Source organism: Epinephelus moara, chromosome 8, assembly GCF_006386435.1.
Source record: "Epinephelus moara isolate mb chromosome 8, YSFRI_EMoa_1.0, whole genome shotgun sequence".
Classification (NCBI taxonomy): Eukaryota; Metazoa; Chordata; class Actinopteri; order Perciformes; family Serranidae; genus Epinephelus; species Epinephelus moara.
The window spans coordinates 10,990,324-11,005,748 of record NC_065513.1 but is presented as its reverse complement, the minus strand read 5'-3'; the positions used below and the strand labels follow the sequence as shown (position 1 = coordinate 11,005,748).

The 15,425-nt window shown below is 42.0% G+C and overlaps 1 long non-coding RNA gene across 1 annotated transcript; it reads left to right on the top strand.

Annotated features, from left to right (window-relative positions):
• Positions 1 to 8,296: 8,296 nt before the first annotated feature.
• LOC126395038 (uncharacterized) lies at positions 8,297 to 10,153 on the top strand. The gene is made up of 3 exons (XR_007570411.1): positions 8,297 to 8,411; positions 8,597 to 8,709; positions 8,791 to 10,153. It is a non-coding gene; the product is annotated as an uncharacterized LOC126395038 (long non-coding RNA).
• The last annotated feature ends 5,272 nt before the right edge of the window (positions 10,154 to 15,425 follow it).

The following is a 15,425-nucleotide window of genomic DNA, read 5'->3' as shown; positions in this document are numbered from 1 at the left end:
CACTAAGACGCGCTGTTTCATTTGCTCTCACTTCAGTGCATACTCTACATTTTCACACGATTTCAATGACATGGGAAATAATATGACCAAAAGTATTTCATAAGACATAGTGAAGCAGTATTAAATCAGAATTTGCAGACAAGAATGACACCTAAAATGACAGGTCTGTCACTTAACCTCAGTACATGATATCTCTGTCTTACTCTGTCTGACTGCATTCTCAACCTACATCAGAAAGTTGCTCATTAAAAAATACACTCCACAGCATACCTTGTGTTAGACTGTGTCTAGACTGAGAATGTGTTACTGACTTACCATGCATCTTTTGTATCATATAACTATCAAATGAATGCCTTGAGTTATTTATATTACCACTACTTCATGTTACTGCTAAATGTAGTGTCTTGTTTCGTTCAGTACAGCTCATTTTCAATAATTCAGGAGTTACAAAAATGTGTGAACTGCACAGTTAACGCCAGGGCCACACCGCCCACGGAAGCGCCGCGAATAGCCTCAAAGCGCCGAGAAGTGAAGCCAGTTTCCTTTCGGCGCCCATGTTAACCAATTGTGTCATCCACACCAGCCGTGCCGCACAGCTCCGCCGCCGGCCCTGCAGCGATCATTTCGGCGTCTGGTCTATTTTCTGCGCGAGCCGCGAGCGAAAGTGTAAAGCCGGGCAGTTACCCATGGTGGTAAAACAACAGCTGGGAGCAGAATCGCTTGTCGACCGGCGCGGAGAAATGCGCGTCTGATGTGAACGGAGGTGCTCTGGCTCGCGCAAGAATTTCGGTGCGCTGCGCTTCGCAGGCAGTGTGGCCCTGGCGTAAGGCAGACAAGCGGAGCATTAGCTGGTAAACCGCTTTTTTTTTTTTTTTACTTACATGGAGCTAAAATTAATATCGAATTATGTTAAATGGTTGCTGAATGAGTTGGTGTCTGTTTGTTAAGACACCAACTGTTAAGAAATCATAAATCATCTTTTAAAGAATGTAGTTCCCCATGAGCTAGCTTGGCTCTGTAAAATTTAACAATATGTTAACAGACCAAGGAAAACGAATCACTAATCTCTATTGGAAAATGCTAGTTCAGTTCAGTGACAGGACGTGAGGACTAGAAATCACTTGGATAGGATGAGGATGGAGCATCTTCATACAGAAGAAGCTTTACACACAACCTTATAGGAGCTGAATAAAAAGCGCAAGTGTATTTTGAAAACAGACAGTGCATGTAACAGGCAGAAGTTGACCCGGCGTCCCAGAACGTCAACAACCGACGCAGCCACGGTACCTCACACATCAAGTCTCGAAGTGGAAAGTCTATGACCAAATGTCGATATGTGACGAGGTCGGAGTGAGAATCCGTTGGCCAAGTCCAATGATATACAGTATATTACATTGATAATATTAAGTGTTTTGGTGGATAATTACAATTTCAATTGCTGAAAATAGGGAGACTGTAGCTTCACTTCATCCTGTTGGCAATCCATTCAGACATTTGCCGTGTTACAGGTATAGTATTACAGAAATGTTACTAGGTCATACAAACTAAGATTGCTGTTGCTGCGTAAGAGACACTCAGGAGCTTTTTCAGATATGAGACAGACATGTTGAATCACCATCACGTTTATATAACGAGGTGCATGCCTGAAAAGAGTTTTAGAGTTTTGTGACATACAGTTGACCTTTCTATTATAAAACTGCTGCCTGTGTGCCAGCACACATTATTAATTACAGTAAAGTTAGCAGGGTTCTCTGATGTCACCATTGTACTCTTTGTTGGGCTAAAAGCATCTCCCACATCTGAAATCCAAAGGTGTCTGAGCTGTGGATGTTTATTGTGAAGTGTAGCAACTCAAAGTTATTTATGCTATCAGGTGAATGTTATTTAAATGCCATTCCTTTAGGTTTGTCTGCAGGCCCATACCATATGTCCTGCCAAGAGTGTGTTTACCCCAGGAACCATTTCCACTGAGTAACTCTCTGCAGCCAGTCAGGCGTCACGCAGCTGCTCTAGCCACAGCCTGCTCTGAATCTGTGTTATTGTTACTGGTAGCATTACCACGCTTAAGTACGACAACATAATTTGTAACAATAAGAACAAATTAGCTCAATGCCATCTGCGTACAACATGCACTTATAGCTCTGGGAGTGACACAAACCACACACACGCACACACACACAAAGAGAAAGAGAGAGGAGCCTGCACCCAAAGCATATGTGAGCACCACGTCTCACTACAGTTTGTCTCCCAAACACTAGCGGGCTCAGATTTCAGGTCTTGTGGTCTCCAAAATATATATCGAGGTACACATCAGGCTGCGTGTCACTACTGTTTACAGGAAAGTGATTTATGGGGCTTTTTGAGTTGAAGAGGGAAGGGTGATATGGTTTGAGTGAGTTTCAGAGAGAAGCTGTGAGGAGGTCAAGCCACCATGGCCAATAAATAATCCCCAGAAAATTCATTAATGAAGATTATTTATCCAGGATAAAAGATCACTTACAATATTTCATGTCCATTATGACATATAATCACATCAGAGAACCATTAGTGAATTAGTCTAGACAGTTACCATTTTTTCTTGTGGTTTGTTGGATGTGAAAACTCGGCATAATGCTTGTGCAAATGCCAGGCATAACTGCATGGGAGTAAGATAAACATAGTTTGCATGTTGTCAAATAAAGCAACCGTACCAGACTGTGGAAGATCTATGTTCCTCTATGCTGTCTTCATATGACAGGCTCTTTGTGTTGGACTTCACAGAGAGCAACTAGTCCAACTGGTACAGTTCCATTTCATTTAGACTAAATGCATGTGTCCGTGTCTGTGTGTAGTTGGCGTGTATCTTTGCACACACAGTTCATGGCGAGCCACAGCACACGTGCACACTTCACAGGACCCTAACTGTGTATTCTCAAAACACTGACGTCTTGGGCAAATATGCTATTATGGAGGCATGGTGGCGTATTGTCAGTGGAGATAAAGAGCAAGATAAAACCTCTTGCATAGGAAAAAGAAAAGAACTCCAGTCATATCTTAACAGATATAAAGGCATGTAGCTTTCACATGACAGATATAGACCTGAGCCTTTTGAAATTATTTTCTTACAATACAGTGAGTGAGAATAGGTAGAAAGGGTGCTAATTAATGATCAGTGCCATGGAAATCTTTTTTCTGGTACAGCTAAGGAGGCTGCGAGACTGCTCATAATGTGTTTTGAATGTTAAACAGAAAGATAAACCAAACTGCTGCAACACAAACATCAGCTCTGTGTATTGGATGCACTTAAAGGCTGAAACTGCAATTTGAATTCTCCTCACTTTTTGTAAACATAAACTATAGTATCACTGCAGTTACTGTGCCATTTTTCAAAAGAGGATAAATTCTTTATTTGTGGAAACTGTGCCTAAGCTTTAGGGTGGACGTTTCCCATGGCAGTGACTTTGAAGGCCTGTATTGCTAGGAGACATACTGCCAACTTGAGTGTGCAACTTACTGGAGTATGTAATGGTGTATAACCTACAAAGGTTGATAGAAGACGTCTTTTACAGCAAGTCCACACAGCATTGTGCCTTCAGTGATTTAACCATTTGCAATATTTTTACACTCACTGTGCTGTTAAGTTTGTATTCTACTTAGAAAGATAAAGGTAGTTAGCTTAGCTAACTTAGCTAACAAGACAAGCTTTCATTCATGGTATTTCAACACCTGCTGAGTCACTGGTAGATTTCACTCTTTCAGGCCAGATCCACACTGATACATTCATTCATTTTTAAACAGCATTTTAAAAAAAAATAATTTTTTTAAATCTAAAGAGACACAAGCATTTTAGCACTATTTCGGAAACAATCTCAGTCCATACTAACACTCCTAAAAACATAAACCACATAAGCAGAGGCACATTGTCACTTGGTTACAGAAAGTACTATGGCCAAAAAGAGGACCAGAGATTTCTTTGGTTATACTGACGACGTTGAACTTTTACTGACAGTAAGGCGGTCAGGAAGAAAACAGAGAGTCGTTGCAAAGCAAATACGGCAAAATGGGCAGTAGGCTACTGGAAGCATTATCAATCACTGGAGGAAGCCATGAAAACAGGAAAGGAGTACCCACACAAGATGGATGAATTACCAAAAGGCAGACCTAGCTAATAAAACAACATTTTCAAAAGTCTTCGTTTTCACCCATCCAGATTAAAACACAACCCTAGAGTGTTCAAACTAAAACAAGGGTAGCAGCATTGTCAGAGGTAACACTAGGCGTAAACATAGCAATGGTTATGCATTTTGAAACAACAAAGTATAGTGTGGATTTAGCCTCGGTGCTGCGTTTCTTACACATTATACAACAAGGAAGTACTCTTGCTGTGTTAGCTGTTTCTTCCAGTTATACTGACAGCACATGACCAGACTGCAAAAAACTCCCAAAAATGGCTGTAACATCAGCACATACATAGCATGTAGAGTTGCTGAGTTGCATAGAGTGCTCAAATCACAGTATATAGTATTTAGAGTAGTAAATACAGCTCACAGTCCCTGTGAGAAGTCAAGTGATATTAAGAAGTTTTACAGAACCAGCACTGTCCACTGGACCTCAACATGTATGCCACTAGATGTAGGGAGTGTTATCATGGCAAAACCAAACAAACACCAAGGACAACCACAGATTTCTTTCTTGAACTTTGCCTCTCTTCCTGATGCTGCTGGTACTACAGGAAACTGGAATATAACTTTGTGCTAAAACTAGCACCATGTGTCAGTATGTTATCAGGTAACATGCTGGTATGTCATCAGGACAAATTTCACTCTGTTTATTGTACTTGGCGATTAAAGCAATTTTGATTGTGATAATGGGTGTGATGGGGGTCAAACTGTGAGCAGAACAATATAAACCACATGTGCTTTGCAGCAGTTACAAACCACATGAAACAAAAGGAGGTGGGGGCACCAATTCAATCCAGATACGTCCAGATTCAAACATTCAGCGGAAGGTGGCCTGGGCTCAAACACCAAACGACCACCCCAAAGTCACCCTGCGGTCTCACAGAAGACAAATGGACCGCCGAGGCTCGGTGGCATCACAGAAAAATAGATCTAGTTACAGCGATATACAGAACAGCTCAATCTTACTCTGCCTGGTGTTTGAGCTTTAATTGTTAAGTTGCGCACTGCCTACCTACAAGTATGCAAGGAATTTCAACAAAGAAGGGAAAGAAGTAGAAGAAAGAAAAAATCAAATTAATCCATAGTGCCTTGTGTGCTTTGGCAGAGCAAGAATGGTCTTTTTTTTGGAGTGTGAGACGGAGAGTGAGGTATAAGGGTGGGAGTGTGGTGTTTATTGGTTTCTGCCAAGCCAGTCAGAGAAGCAAACACAAGCAGAGTGAAACCTGATCGACTGGCACTGTGCCTGGACCAGCGGCGGCGCGCTGCAGCGTCAGGGGAAAAACACTGACAAACATACACAAGCACAGGACCCAGGTCTCCAAATAATCACAAGATGAGTTGGCCAGATAAAAAATACCCCAAAACACATCAGTGGATTTAGGGCAAACCCCGAAAATGTCTCGGCACGTTTTATGGAGCGGACAGAGAACAGGAGCGCTATGGATGTTCAGGAAAGTCTGATCAGGGATGACTTTTAAGCATCTCCTCGGATGCGGGGAAGTTTTTTGATTGAAGTTTACTAATTCCATCCCCTTGATCCCATCCTACTTTGCTCTTCCACCACCACCACCCCCTCACACACATACAGACACACACACACACACAAACACACACTCTAGCCCAGCAGGAAAATCCCTCTGTGGCCAGGCATTTCTTTTTAACTTGATATGCTTGTGAATCACCCCCAGTGCTGCAGTGCTGCTCCACTAATGAACACAGGGCCCACAGACGGAGCTGTCCATGCCCTGCTACGCTCCCCGATCGCACTGGAAAACAGGATCCAGCTGCCCAGCACCCTGTCATTATAGAAAAAAAACTCCCAGAACACCCTCTGCTTGCCCCTAGACCCATCTCATCCCCTGACCACATCTAATACTCACCCATCAGGCCTCCTGCTGCTAACCTTGGTCTGGACTTAACCTCTGTAACCTGCCTTCATCTTCAACCCTGCCCCAGCTGCAGCAATAACCTGCATCCCACATTATTGATTACATGTCTTGATGATTTGTTTTTATCGTAACACCACAGTCATGCAGTCCCTCTGCCTTCCAGTGGTGCCCCCAAGGGGGGCCATGGCCACCCATACAATTGCTAGCCCTCTACTGGCCACCCTTGGCAGAAATTGGAAGCTAACATTACTGTCTTCAGGAAGCTGCTGGCTTTTGATTTCGGTGCCACCCCAAGATTTTCAGTGGCCCCATCTGGGCACCCCTACGAAAAATATCTGGGGGCACCACTGCTGCTTTCAGCATTTACACATTAGGAGTGTAACGATAGATTCATTCATTCATTCATTCATTCATTCATTCATCAATCCAATCCAGTATCCGATATCATCAATGCAAAGTGATAACATTGATCCATATCAACATCTTTACGATATGTCTTTATATTGAAATTCTGTGTCACCATCAAACAGCAGCAGATAGGTAATGGCAAGTAGCCAAGAGGCTGACGGGGATAATGTTATTTACTAGAGAATATATCAGCAGCGTGGAAATATTTTCAATTTCTGAGAAAATATAAGTCAATAGACAAAGAATGTGCCATATGTAAACAATGCTGTTATGAGATAAAATATTTAGGAAACTCAGTGTACTTGCCTGGCCGGGCATCTGACTCCACTAACTTCTTGCAGCAACACAGCAACATTAGCCGCTATGTGTCAGCAATGTTAGGCTGAAAAATGTGCATACTGGCTGAAATTCAACCGGGCTGTTCTGTCAGGAGAAGCAGTGACGTTAACCAACAGTAAGAAAATGTATAAATAATACATGTATTTAGTTAAAACTCCGCTAGCCGCTAGGCTAATTTATGCAATGTAAACGTGCTTAAGCTAATAATGGATGACAACTGTTTTGCTTTATTGAGCTTGGCAGTTATTACTGAGCCGAACTGTACATTTAGCTAAATGATCCTATTGTTAATCCATGTTTTATGGCTGCTGGGAAAAGTTTGTCTTCAGAGCAGATAGCCCTGAAGTTTTAAGAAAAACATCATAGTTTGGGTTAAAACTGAAAGATTTCTTCCAGGAGAAGCTTTTTGGCAGAAAGCCCTGAAGATGAACTTATCCCATGTCGTGATTTAAGTGTTAGTGGTGTCAAGTTAAAGTAAACTTTACTGGACTTTAATCAGTTACAATTATTCACATAATTTATCTGTTTTTTTTGTTTTGTTTTGTTTTGTTTTTTATCTTTTACAGCCAAAAGCAAAAAAGAAAGGGGTGGCAGCTTCTTCTGTAATATATTGTGTTAAGTGATCATATGATATCATCTCATATTGATCACAGGCCCCTGAACTGAATGGAATCTAAGACGTATCATGGCAGACTTTGTGATACTGGAAAATGTCTTATTATTGTCCAAAGATTCGATATACTGTAGTATCATACTGTGATGATACTAGTGATTTACACTTCTAATACACATAGTCCTGACATTCTTGTTCTGCAGTTGTTTGAGTAATCTTGGCTGTCTAGGAATTCAACCTTGTACTGTGACTCTGGATGAGATCACTGCCTGAAATGCTTTTTGTTTAAATATAGTGAGAGTGTATGACTTCAGCTCAAAGACCAGATCTGCTTTCACGCGATATTACTGATTGTTGTCTTTATTTTTGTTTATGCACTACATAGTATTGTGAAAGCGATAAATCTCCAGCGACAGTCTTGGATCTGTATCTGTGCCAGACACCAGTATGAATATGAACATGATGTTGACAGTGTGAGGAGGAGATGGAGGAGGTGGAGGAGAAATTCAGGGGGTTGGCATGAAATTCCCATCTGATAAACTCATCAAAGCGGTGTGCCTGTGGTGTGTGAGTCTTGGCAGTGGGCTGGCATGGGAAACAACACACGGACACACACTCCCTCATAAGGACATTTGCCCATGTGCATGCACAGACACAGACATAGGCGCACACATGCCCAGCTGATACCAGCATCAGGGTAGAATGAAGCCATATCCAATATGCTGAGTGAAAAGTAAACACAGCGCCGTGGCATCAGGGCTTCCCGCTTACTGACAAACCATCTGACTCAAAACAAGCCTGGGGCCAGAAGGCTTCCAGGAGTCCAGGGTGGGGCTGGGAGGATGAGGCTTACTGGCCATAAAACACATGTGTACACAGTCACACTCAAATGCAAAACAGGAACAAGAGTCAACTAGATATAATTGCTCTGTTGTTGTTCTGTCAACAGCAATTATGGCAGAAGTACGCCAAAATAATTTACGGAGGGGAAACTGGAGATTTGTAAGTCCAAAATTCCTCCACTGGGAAAGGCTGAATGTTGGCACTTGCTGTTGTCACATTCATCAACCACTGAGGTAGGGTTAACAACTGTTTTATCTTCCCAAAGCACCTATGTGTGCTTCTCTCTGTCTCCTTTTATTTCTCTCTGCCTGTCTTTCCCTCCCTCTTTCTATCTTTTAACTCAGGCTGGACCATCCGAGGACCTCTCCTTCTCTATCTACCTCTCCAGGGTGTTGGTGCCTTCCACATGCTTGATCTCCGTCCCCCAGCAGATTCAGCCTCTCTCTGTCCCTTGTGTGTAAGTTTCTGTCTCCAATCTGTGTGAATGAGGTGCTTCAGTTTTGCTCCATGCATGTTTGTGTAATCTGTCTTTTTCCAGGTTCTAGGTGGAGAGGAGGATGTGGGGCTCAATCTCTAGCTGTTTAGAGACACCTGGAAGCTTCCTAACATCCTCCAGGATCAATCTTGTTCACATATGTTCACTTTGTATGTATCATTTTGTCATATGGGTTGTCTATATTGTTGTTTTATTATGTTTGCTATTCTACACACGGCATCAATTGCACATCTTTCCATCCTGGGAGAGGGATCCCTCCTCACTTACTCCTCTATTGTATTCTGTACAGACTGTAAAACCCCCTGAGGCAAATTTTTGACTTATAATATTGGGCTATATAAATAAAACTGACTTGACTTGAATGTGCAATGCATGCAACATTCGTGTCCTCAAGAATTCCTGTTACTGTAGAACAGTGTGTTCTCTACCTCTGCGGTGTGTGACCTTTTAAAAGTGAAGCAATGTTTGCTCACAAACTCTTCACACTAGTTCCATACCGTCTATCAGGTGCGAGTCAAGTCACTTTCACTGTTAGTTTCAAAGCCTATATTCTTCTGTTTTAAACATGTGACCTATACTCAGTACTGTGCCTGAACTTATCCTGTGTAGACACAGACAAAGGACTGAAGCTGCTCTGTTAACATGCTGCTCACGCTATGTCCCCTTTATAGATTCAGTGTGAGAAACTTTATACAGATAAGTTTTAAAAAAAAAACTGTTTACAGGTGAAAGGAGAAGAAAACTCAAGAGGAGCAACAGAGGAGGATCCCTCTCTCAGAATGGACAGACATGCAACTGTTTATGGAGAAACAGAATGACAATATTAGCTAAAAAGTTGTATAAATATAATGGAAATGTGTAAACTGATAGGCCTTTGGCAACACAACCTCCCCTCTACCACAGTATAACCTTCTCAAAGTCTTATTTGATCGTTTTTAAAAGCCTGGAGAACTAGAATTATTCTGCATTGGTGAATTATCCCATATTTAGTAAAAGATTAGAAAAATATCTACACACATATGAGTTCATTCATAGCACTTTTTCTTAAGACTTCTCATCTGTGGTAACTCAAAGTTAAGTACTGAGACCATCTGATACTGCTGACAGCTCTGGAAAGAGCTAGTCAGTAGACCCTGAGTTGGGACTGTTCCACTGTTTCCAAGGTCATGAATGTTGATGGATAATTTGTGTAGCAGAAATATCTAGTTTTTGTAAATAAACATGCGACCACAGATGTAACATAACTCTGTGCCATAGTGTAAAGACTCAAGGGTGCAGAAGCTGCAGATACATTGATTAAAGTAATAGTTTGGGATCTAACAGAGTGCTAAAAGTATTTAGTCCTTTGCACCTTATAAATAATTAAAGGCATTATTTGTCAATTAAATTAAAAAACCTTTTACTGTTCTTTCATGTGCCCACCAAGGATTTGTCCTTTACTGGGAGCACTGGACTCCATTTGTGCAGGGATATCATCTCGTCCTGTTTGTTGATGTGTCAAGAGCAAACACCTCACTGCTCCGTGTTATGTTGACAATGAGCCTGTGTGTGTGGCTGACTGGCGTTTAACAGACTCCCCTGCTGACTGTGTTGTAGACACAATAAAGGAACCATCAAACGTGGCAGAGGGGGATCTGACTGCTTCTCCACCCACACACAGTGCAACTCTCTGCAGGCTTGTGGTCTGAAAAGTTTCACAAATCATGTTAACAAATATCCAGAACTGAATATCCTGCGGTTTTTCACTCCAGAGTACAAGGAGTCGTGTGCTTTTGTTGTGGCCACGGAAATTCAAGATGATCTCCGAGAATGCCAGGAGCATGTGAAAAATATTTGTAGCCATAAAGAAAGGCCAATTGGTATTAATAATGTGGCATGCAGCAGAGGCCACGGGAAGTGTGTGTGTTTGAGTCTGTGTGTGTCTGTGTGTGTGAGTGAGGGAGCATGTTTGGTCTGGGTCAGTCAGACACACTTGTTTCCCAGTAGGATGGATCTGACGGGGGCCACAGGGCAAGGAGCAGACAGATTCATCAGAGTCGTCATCTCTGGGTGTCCGGTATCCCAGAGTGCAGTGCTGCAGCTGCCAGGCCTGCAGTGGCAGCCATGATGGGCTCCAGGTGGACAGAAAGGCAGCGTCACGGATACAGGACTTTAAGTTCGTGTGTGTCTGCTCCGAAATACGAGCGAACACTAACTGTATCTACACTTTATCAGTTTTCTTATTTTAACAATAGGTCTACTTGTGTTTATCACTGATTTCAACCAAAGGACATTTGATCTTTGCAGCTGTATAGACAGTATAGCCACGTTTCCACCAAACACTATCATTGTAGTACCCTTAGAACCCACATGTAACCCCTATAGACATGTACCTAAAATCTAGATCTGTTTTGTGTTTCCAACGTAGACAGTACTCTTAAATGTAGGGGGGTTGTTACCGGATAGTGATAGCCACATCACTGCTCCATCCGCCTCTCCCTGTATTCACTGGCAATGCAGAGGAACATCTGCACCTCGCCGTTCGTCCATGGAATGGGGTTGCACACCCACATTTCCAGAACAAAAAAAAACAAAAAAAATTGGAGTGCTTGGAGTCTCTGTAACAATTAGTGGGACATTTATAACTAACTGCTTTGTGCACTGAGTCCTTGTAGAGCAAAAGTAATTATTCTCACTTGCCCAATCACCAGACTGCAGTGTTAGCTTCACCTTTTGGTGTTGGATCAGTGTGCTAAGTACTTCAGGAAAGAATGGAACTGTTCTATAGGTACCAGCCACAGCTTTGGATGACAGAAACCCCAAAATTACCGTTATTATGTGTAAGAACTGAACTGAAGTGAAAGGAAACAAGCTGCTTTGAGGAATCGAAGCTTATGAGTTGTAGGCCTATCAAAACCTTGTTCTCCACTGTTCGGGACGTAATTAGATTTAAAAGCAAATCCATTAAAATACCAAACATGAGACACTGGAATCAGGGGCGAAAATCCCATTTCATAGTTGGGGGGGACAATAAACAGTAAAATTTTAGAGAATAATTCCAGGGGGGGACAAGGAAAAAAAGTTGTAGCCTGTCTTTTATACAGCATTTTTTTTACCGCAATTTGATGCTTTAATCTTCTCTCTATCTCTCCAACAGCCAGAGTGAATGTCTATACTAACTAAACTAAAACTAAAACTAAAACTAAACATTTCCTGCAATTAAACTGGTAAACTGGTTTATAAACAGTGTGCTGTGAGATCTGCCGCTGCGCACCTCACAACCGTGCGTAATAGTAGCGCGTAATGACCGCTCCTCGTCTGCACGTCTTTGATGTTTGTCTCACTGACAGGAGGAGAGCCTACAGATAGGTACCCATAGCTACGCTCCATCAAAACCGTGCGTAATAGTCGCGCGTAATGACCGCTCCTCGTCTGCACGTCTTTGATGTTTGTCTCACTGACAGGTGGAGAGCCTACAGACAGGTACCCATAGCTACGCTCCATCAAAACCGTGCGTAATAGTCGCACGTAATGACCGCTCCTCGTCTGCACGTCTTTCATGTTTGTCTCACTGACAGGAGGAGAGCCTACAGACAGGTACCCATAGCTACGCTGCGTCACAACGGTGCGTAATAGTCGCGCGTAATGACCGCTCCTCGTCTGCACCTCTTTCATGTTTGTCTCACTGACAGGTGGAGAGCCTACAGACAGGTACCCATACAAGCCGCTCCGCCACAACCNTGTTCAAAAATTATTAATTGTGTCTCAAATTATTCTAGGGGGGTACAGCTTTACTGAAGGGGGAGTCATGTCCCCCCTGTCCCCCCCGGGATTTCCGCCCCTGACTGGAATAACCATGAAAAATGAATATGCTCCTTTAATGTTTTATGTTTACACACAATAGTGTCATGCCTTACATCATCACATACAATGCAATGAACCTTCATTTAACATACAGTTTTCCCTCAAGTAGCTTTACAATTGTTAAAATCAGTATGCTGGATATCTATATGAGCATGTTCCAGCTCCCAGGGCTGTTACAAGACACTCACCCAGGCAAGAGGCACCTTGGAGGCACATGGACACCCACCCTCTTGCGAATGGACTTTGAACTGATCCCACAGTAGTGGTACCGTGAGTTACCGTAGTACTACAGTACCCCAACAATGCTAGCGCAGCTGGCAACCAATCATGCGGGACATGGTCTCAATTTGTGTGACGCGTGAAAAGAGACAGAAATGCTGTGCAGTCCCACACAGTGCGGGGTGTCTGGTCACCCTACTTAGCCACTTGCAAGCAGCAGCTGGTAGGGGGCCCCATTAGGGGGATTCCAACGTGTTGTCGTTGTTGCAGTGTCTATAGGGGTTCCATCATATTGTCATTGATATGGACCAATGTCAGCCGTCTCTGGGGGTCCCCTTCCAGCTCGGGGCCCTAGGCAATTGCCTTGTTTGCCTGTCCGGTTGCGACGGCCCTGCCAGCTCCTCATTGAGGCTACTATAGGGCCTATGATGTTTACAGAGGCAATAATATTTCAGATGTCTTGTGAATCAATTTATAGATATTTTCCCCAATTTCAGCCTGACATAATTAGTATTTTCGAGATATCCATGAGAACTTATGTGGGAAATTATGTGGGCCTGAGCAATAATTGGCCAAACATCATGAGTTTGTGCTCACTTGGTCCACGGGTGGGCTGCTTCTCATTAAGGGTTATTGTGATTAATTGGTGTATTATAAAATTAGTATTGTTTATTACAGATTTTCCCAGGGTTTAAATCACATCATTTTTGCAGTTTTACATGCAGTGAAATGGGGGGGGTCCATTATACTTGTTTTATGACTATAAGATAGATAGTCAAGAATGTATCTTATACTCAACTGCTCTAGCTATCTTTTCAAAGCATGATGCAAAATTAAACGTGTTGTAGTACCAAGGCGTAACTTGTGTCTCTTGAAAAGAGCAAAAATTTCACATTCACAATCTACATTACTCAGGCATCACGTAATTGGTTTATTCTAAAATATGGAGTACTGTCCAGTGCTTAATCATAAAGATTATTAGCAGTGAAAATAACCAGGGGAAGCTGATGTTTTGAACAGAGTGGACCCAAACCCCCAGCTCGATTGTAAATCCACCAGAGGAGCCTTGACTCGACCCCTGTGAACCTGTGACAGAAAACACATTGGTCATATCCAACCGGTTGTATCCACTTTACGCCCTGCTGGTTTTCCAACAAGGAATATGTAAAACAGAGCCAAGATATCTGCCTCGAAAAATAATTCTGTGATCATCAACATACTTATTCTATACTCTTATTTTATAAGAGCGTCAGTTTCAGTGGTTTCTTATGCAAAATTCCTGAATGTTTTCGAAGTCCTCTGCATTCATTTTTAACCCTCACAGTGTCTCTATATTAGCTGCAGTAAAATGGATCCATAAATACACAAGCTGTATGTTAGTCTGTCTGCAGTGCGAGAATTTTTCTTAGATCCTTATCGCAGGGTTGAAAAATAACCTTTAGCAGAGCTTGCTCTTAATAGATTTTTGTCTCTCTTCTCCTTCAGTCCGGGATGCCTTGTTAAATCCGGAAATTTGTGACAAGTTTGATTTAGGGGTGTTTGGACTGAAACAGCAGAAGCTCCTCTTAGCAATCAATCAAATCAAACTGAAAGCAGTTATTTTTCTAACCTGACGTGCATCGCAGAGGTATGAAGCCAAACCTATAAATATAGCACTTCATTCACCTCTGAGACAACTTACACTTACTCATGGAGGGAGGCACAAACACGGCTGTTTTTTTCTCTCACAGTTTCTCTCTGGTTATGTGAAACTTCAGTAGGTAATTTGCAAATTTGCAGTCAGTAATTTCTGATACAGGTGCCAAGAAATAAGTATGATCTTTACAGCTGATCTTTTCTCAGTAAAAATCCAAAATCGGAAAAAAGTATGGATGCATTTACTATGCTTCCCCAAATGCTGATATGTCTTTGGGGAGATGGGGCACTTGTAACATTTTTTGGTTTTGAATACATTACTCAAAAACCTCCTAAAGTATTTGAATACAATTTTTATGTGGGTAGGTTGCATCTGTGTTTTACTTGTTAACACTCAGCAAATGTTTATACAAGCGATGGTAGAGTACTAAATAAGCCATTAATAGGAATGGCCATAACATGTTAGCCAGCCAAATAGCTAACTTTTGACAGTGCTGGTTAGTTGATGTTAAAAGATGACATCTATAGACAACCAAACATCAAATACAATCATTTCAGTATTTTGCTGACTCGAATGAAGGGCTGACTGACGTCATGTTTGCAAAGGTAACTTCTAAAACACTAGCTTGCACATATCAATCACTTAAGCCCTAGCTAGTCATAAACATTGTTAGCCTCAATTTACAGTTTTGTGTAAATCCTAAAATGTTGAACACAGTTAGAATTTGTTTCGTCACATGTCCTCTTGTAATTTTTGGCCCGTTTGCATTTGGCCATCCATGTTGTGTTGAGGACACCTTTTCTTCTCTCCTGCTCATACAACATGATAGATTGATTCAAAGTATATTTTCTGTCGGGAAAATTGAACATGAGTTAACTCGTTGATTAGGTCCACACCTCCAAAATGTACTAACAATGGCAAACATCTAAAATGCAATATGGTGCAAAGTTACACATAGTGTTATCACATTAATTAATGC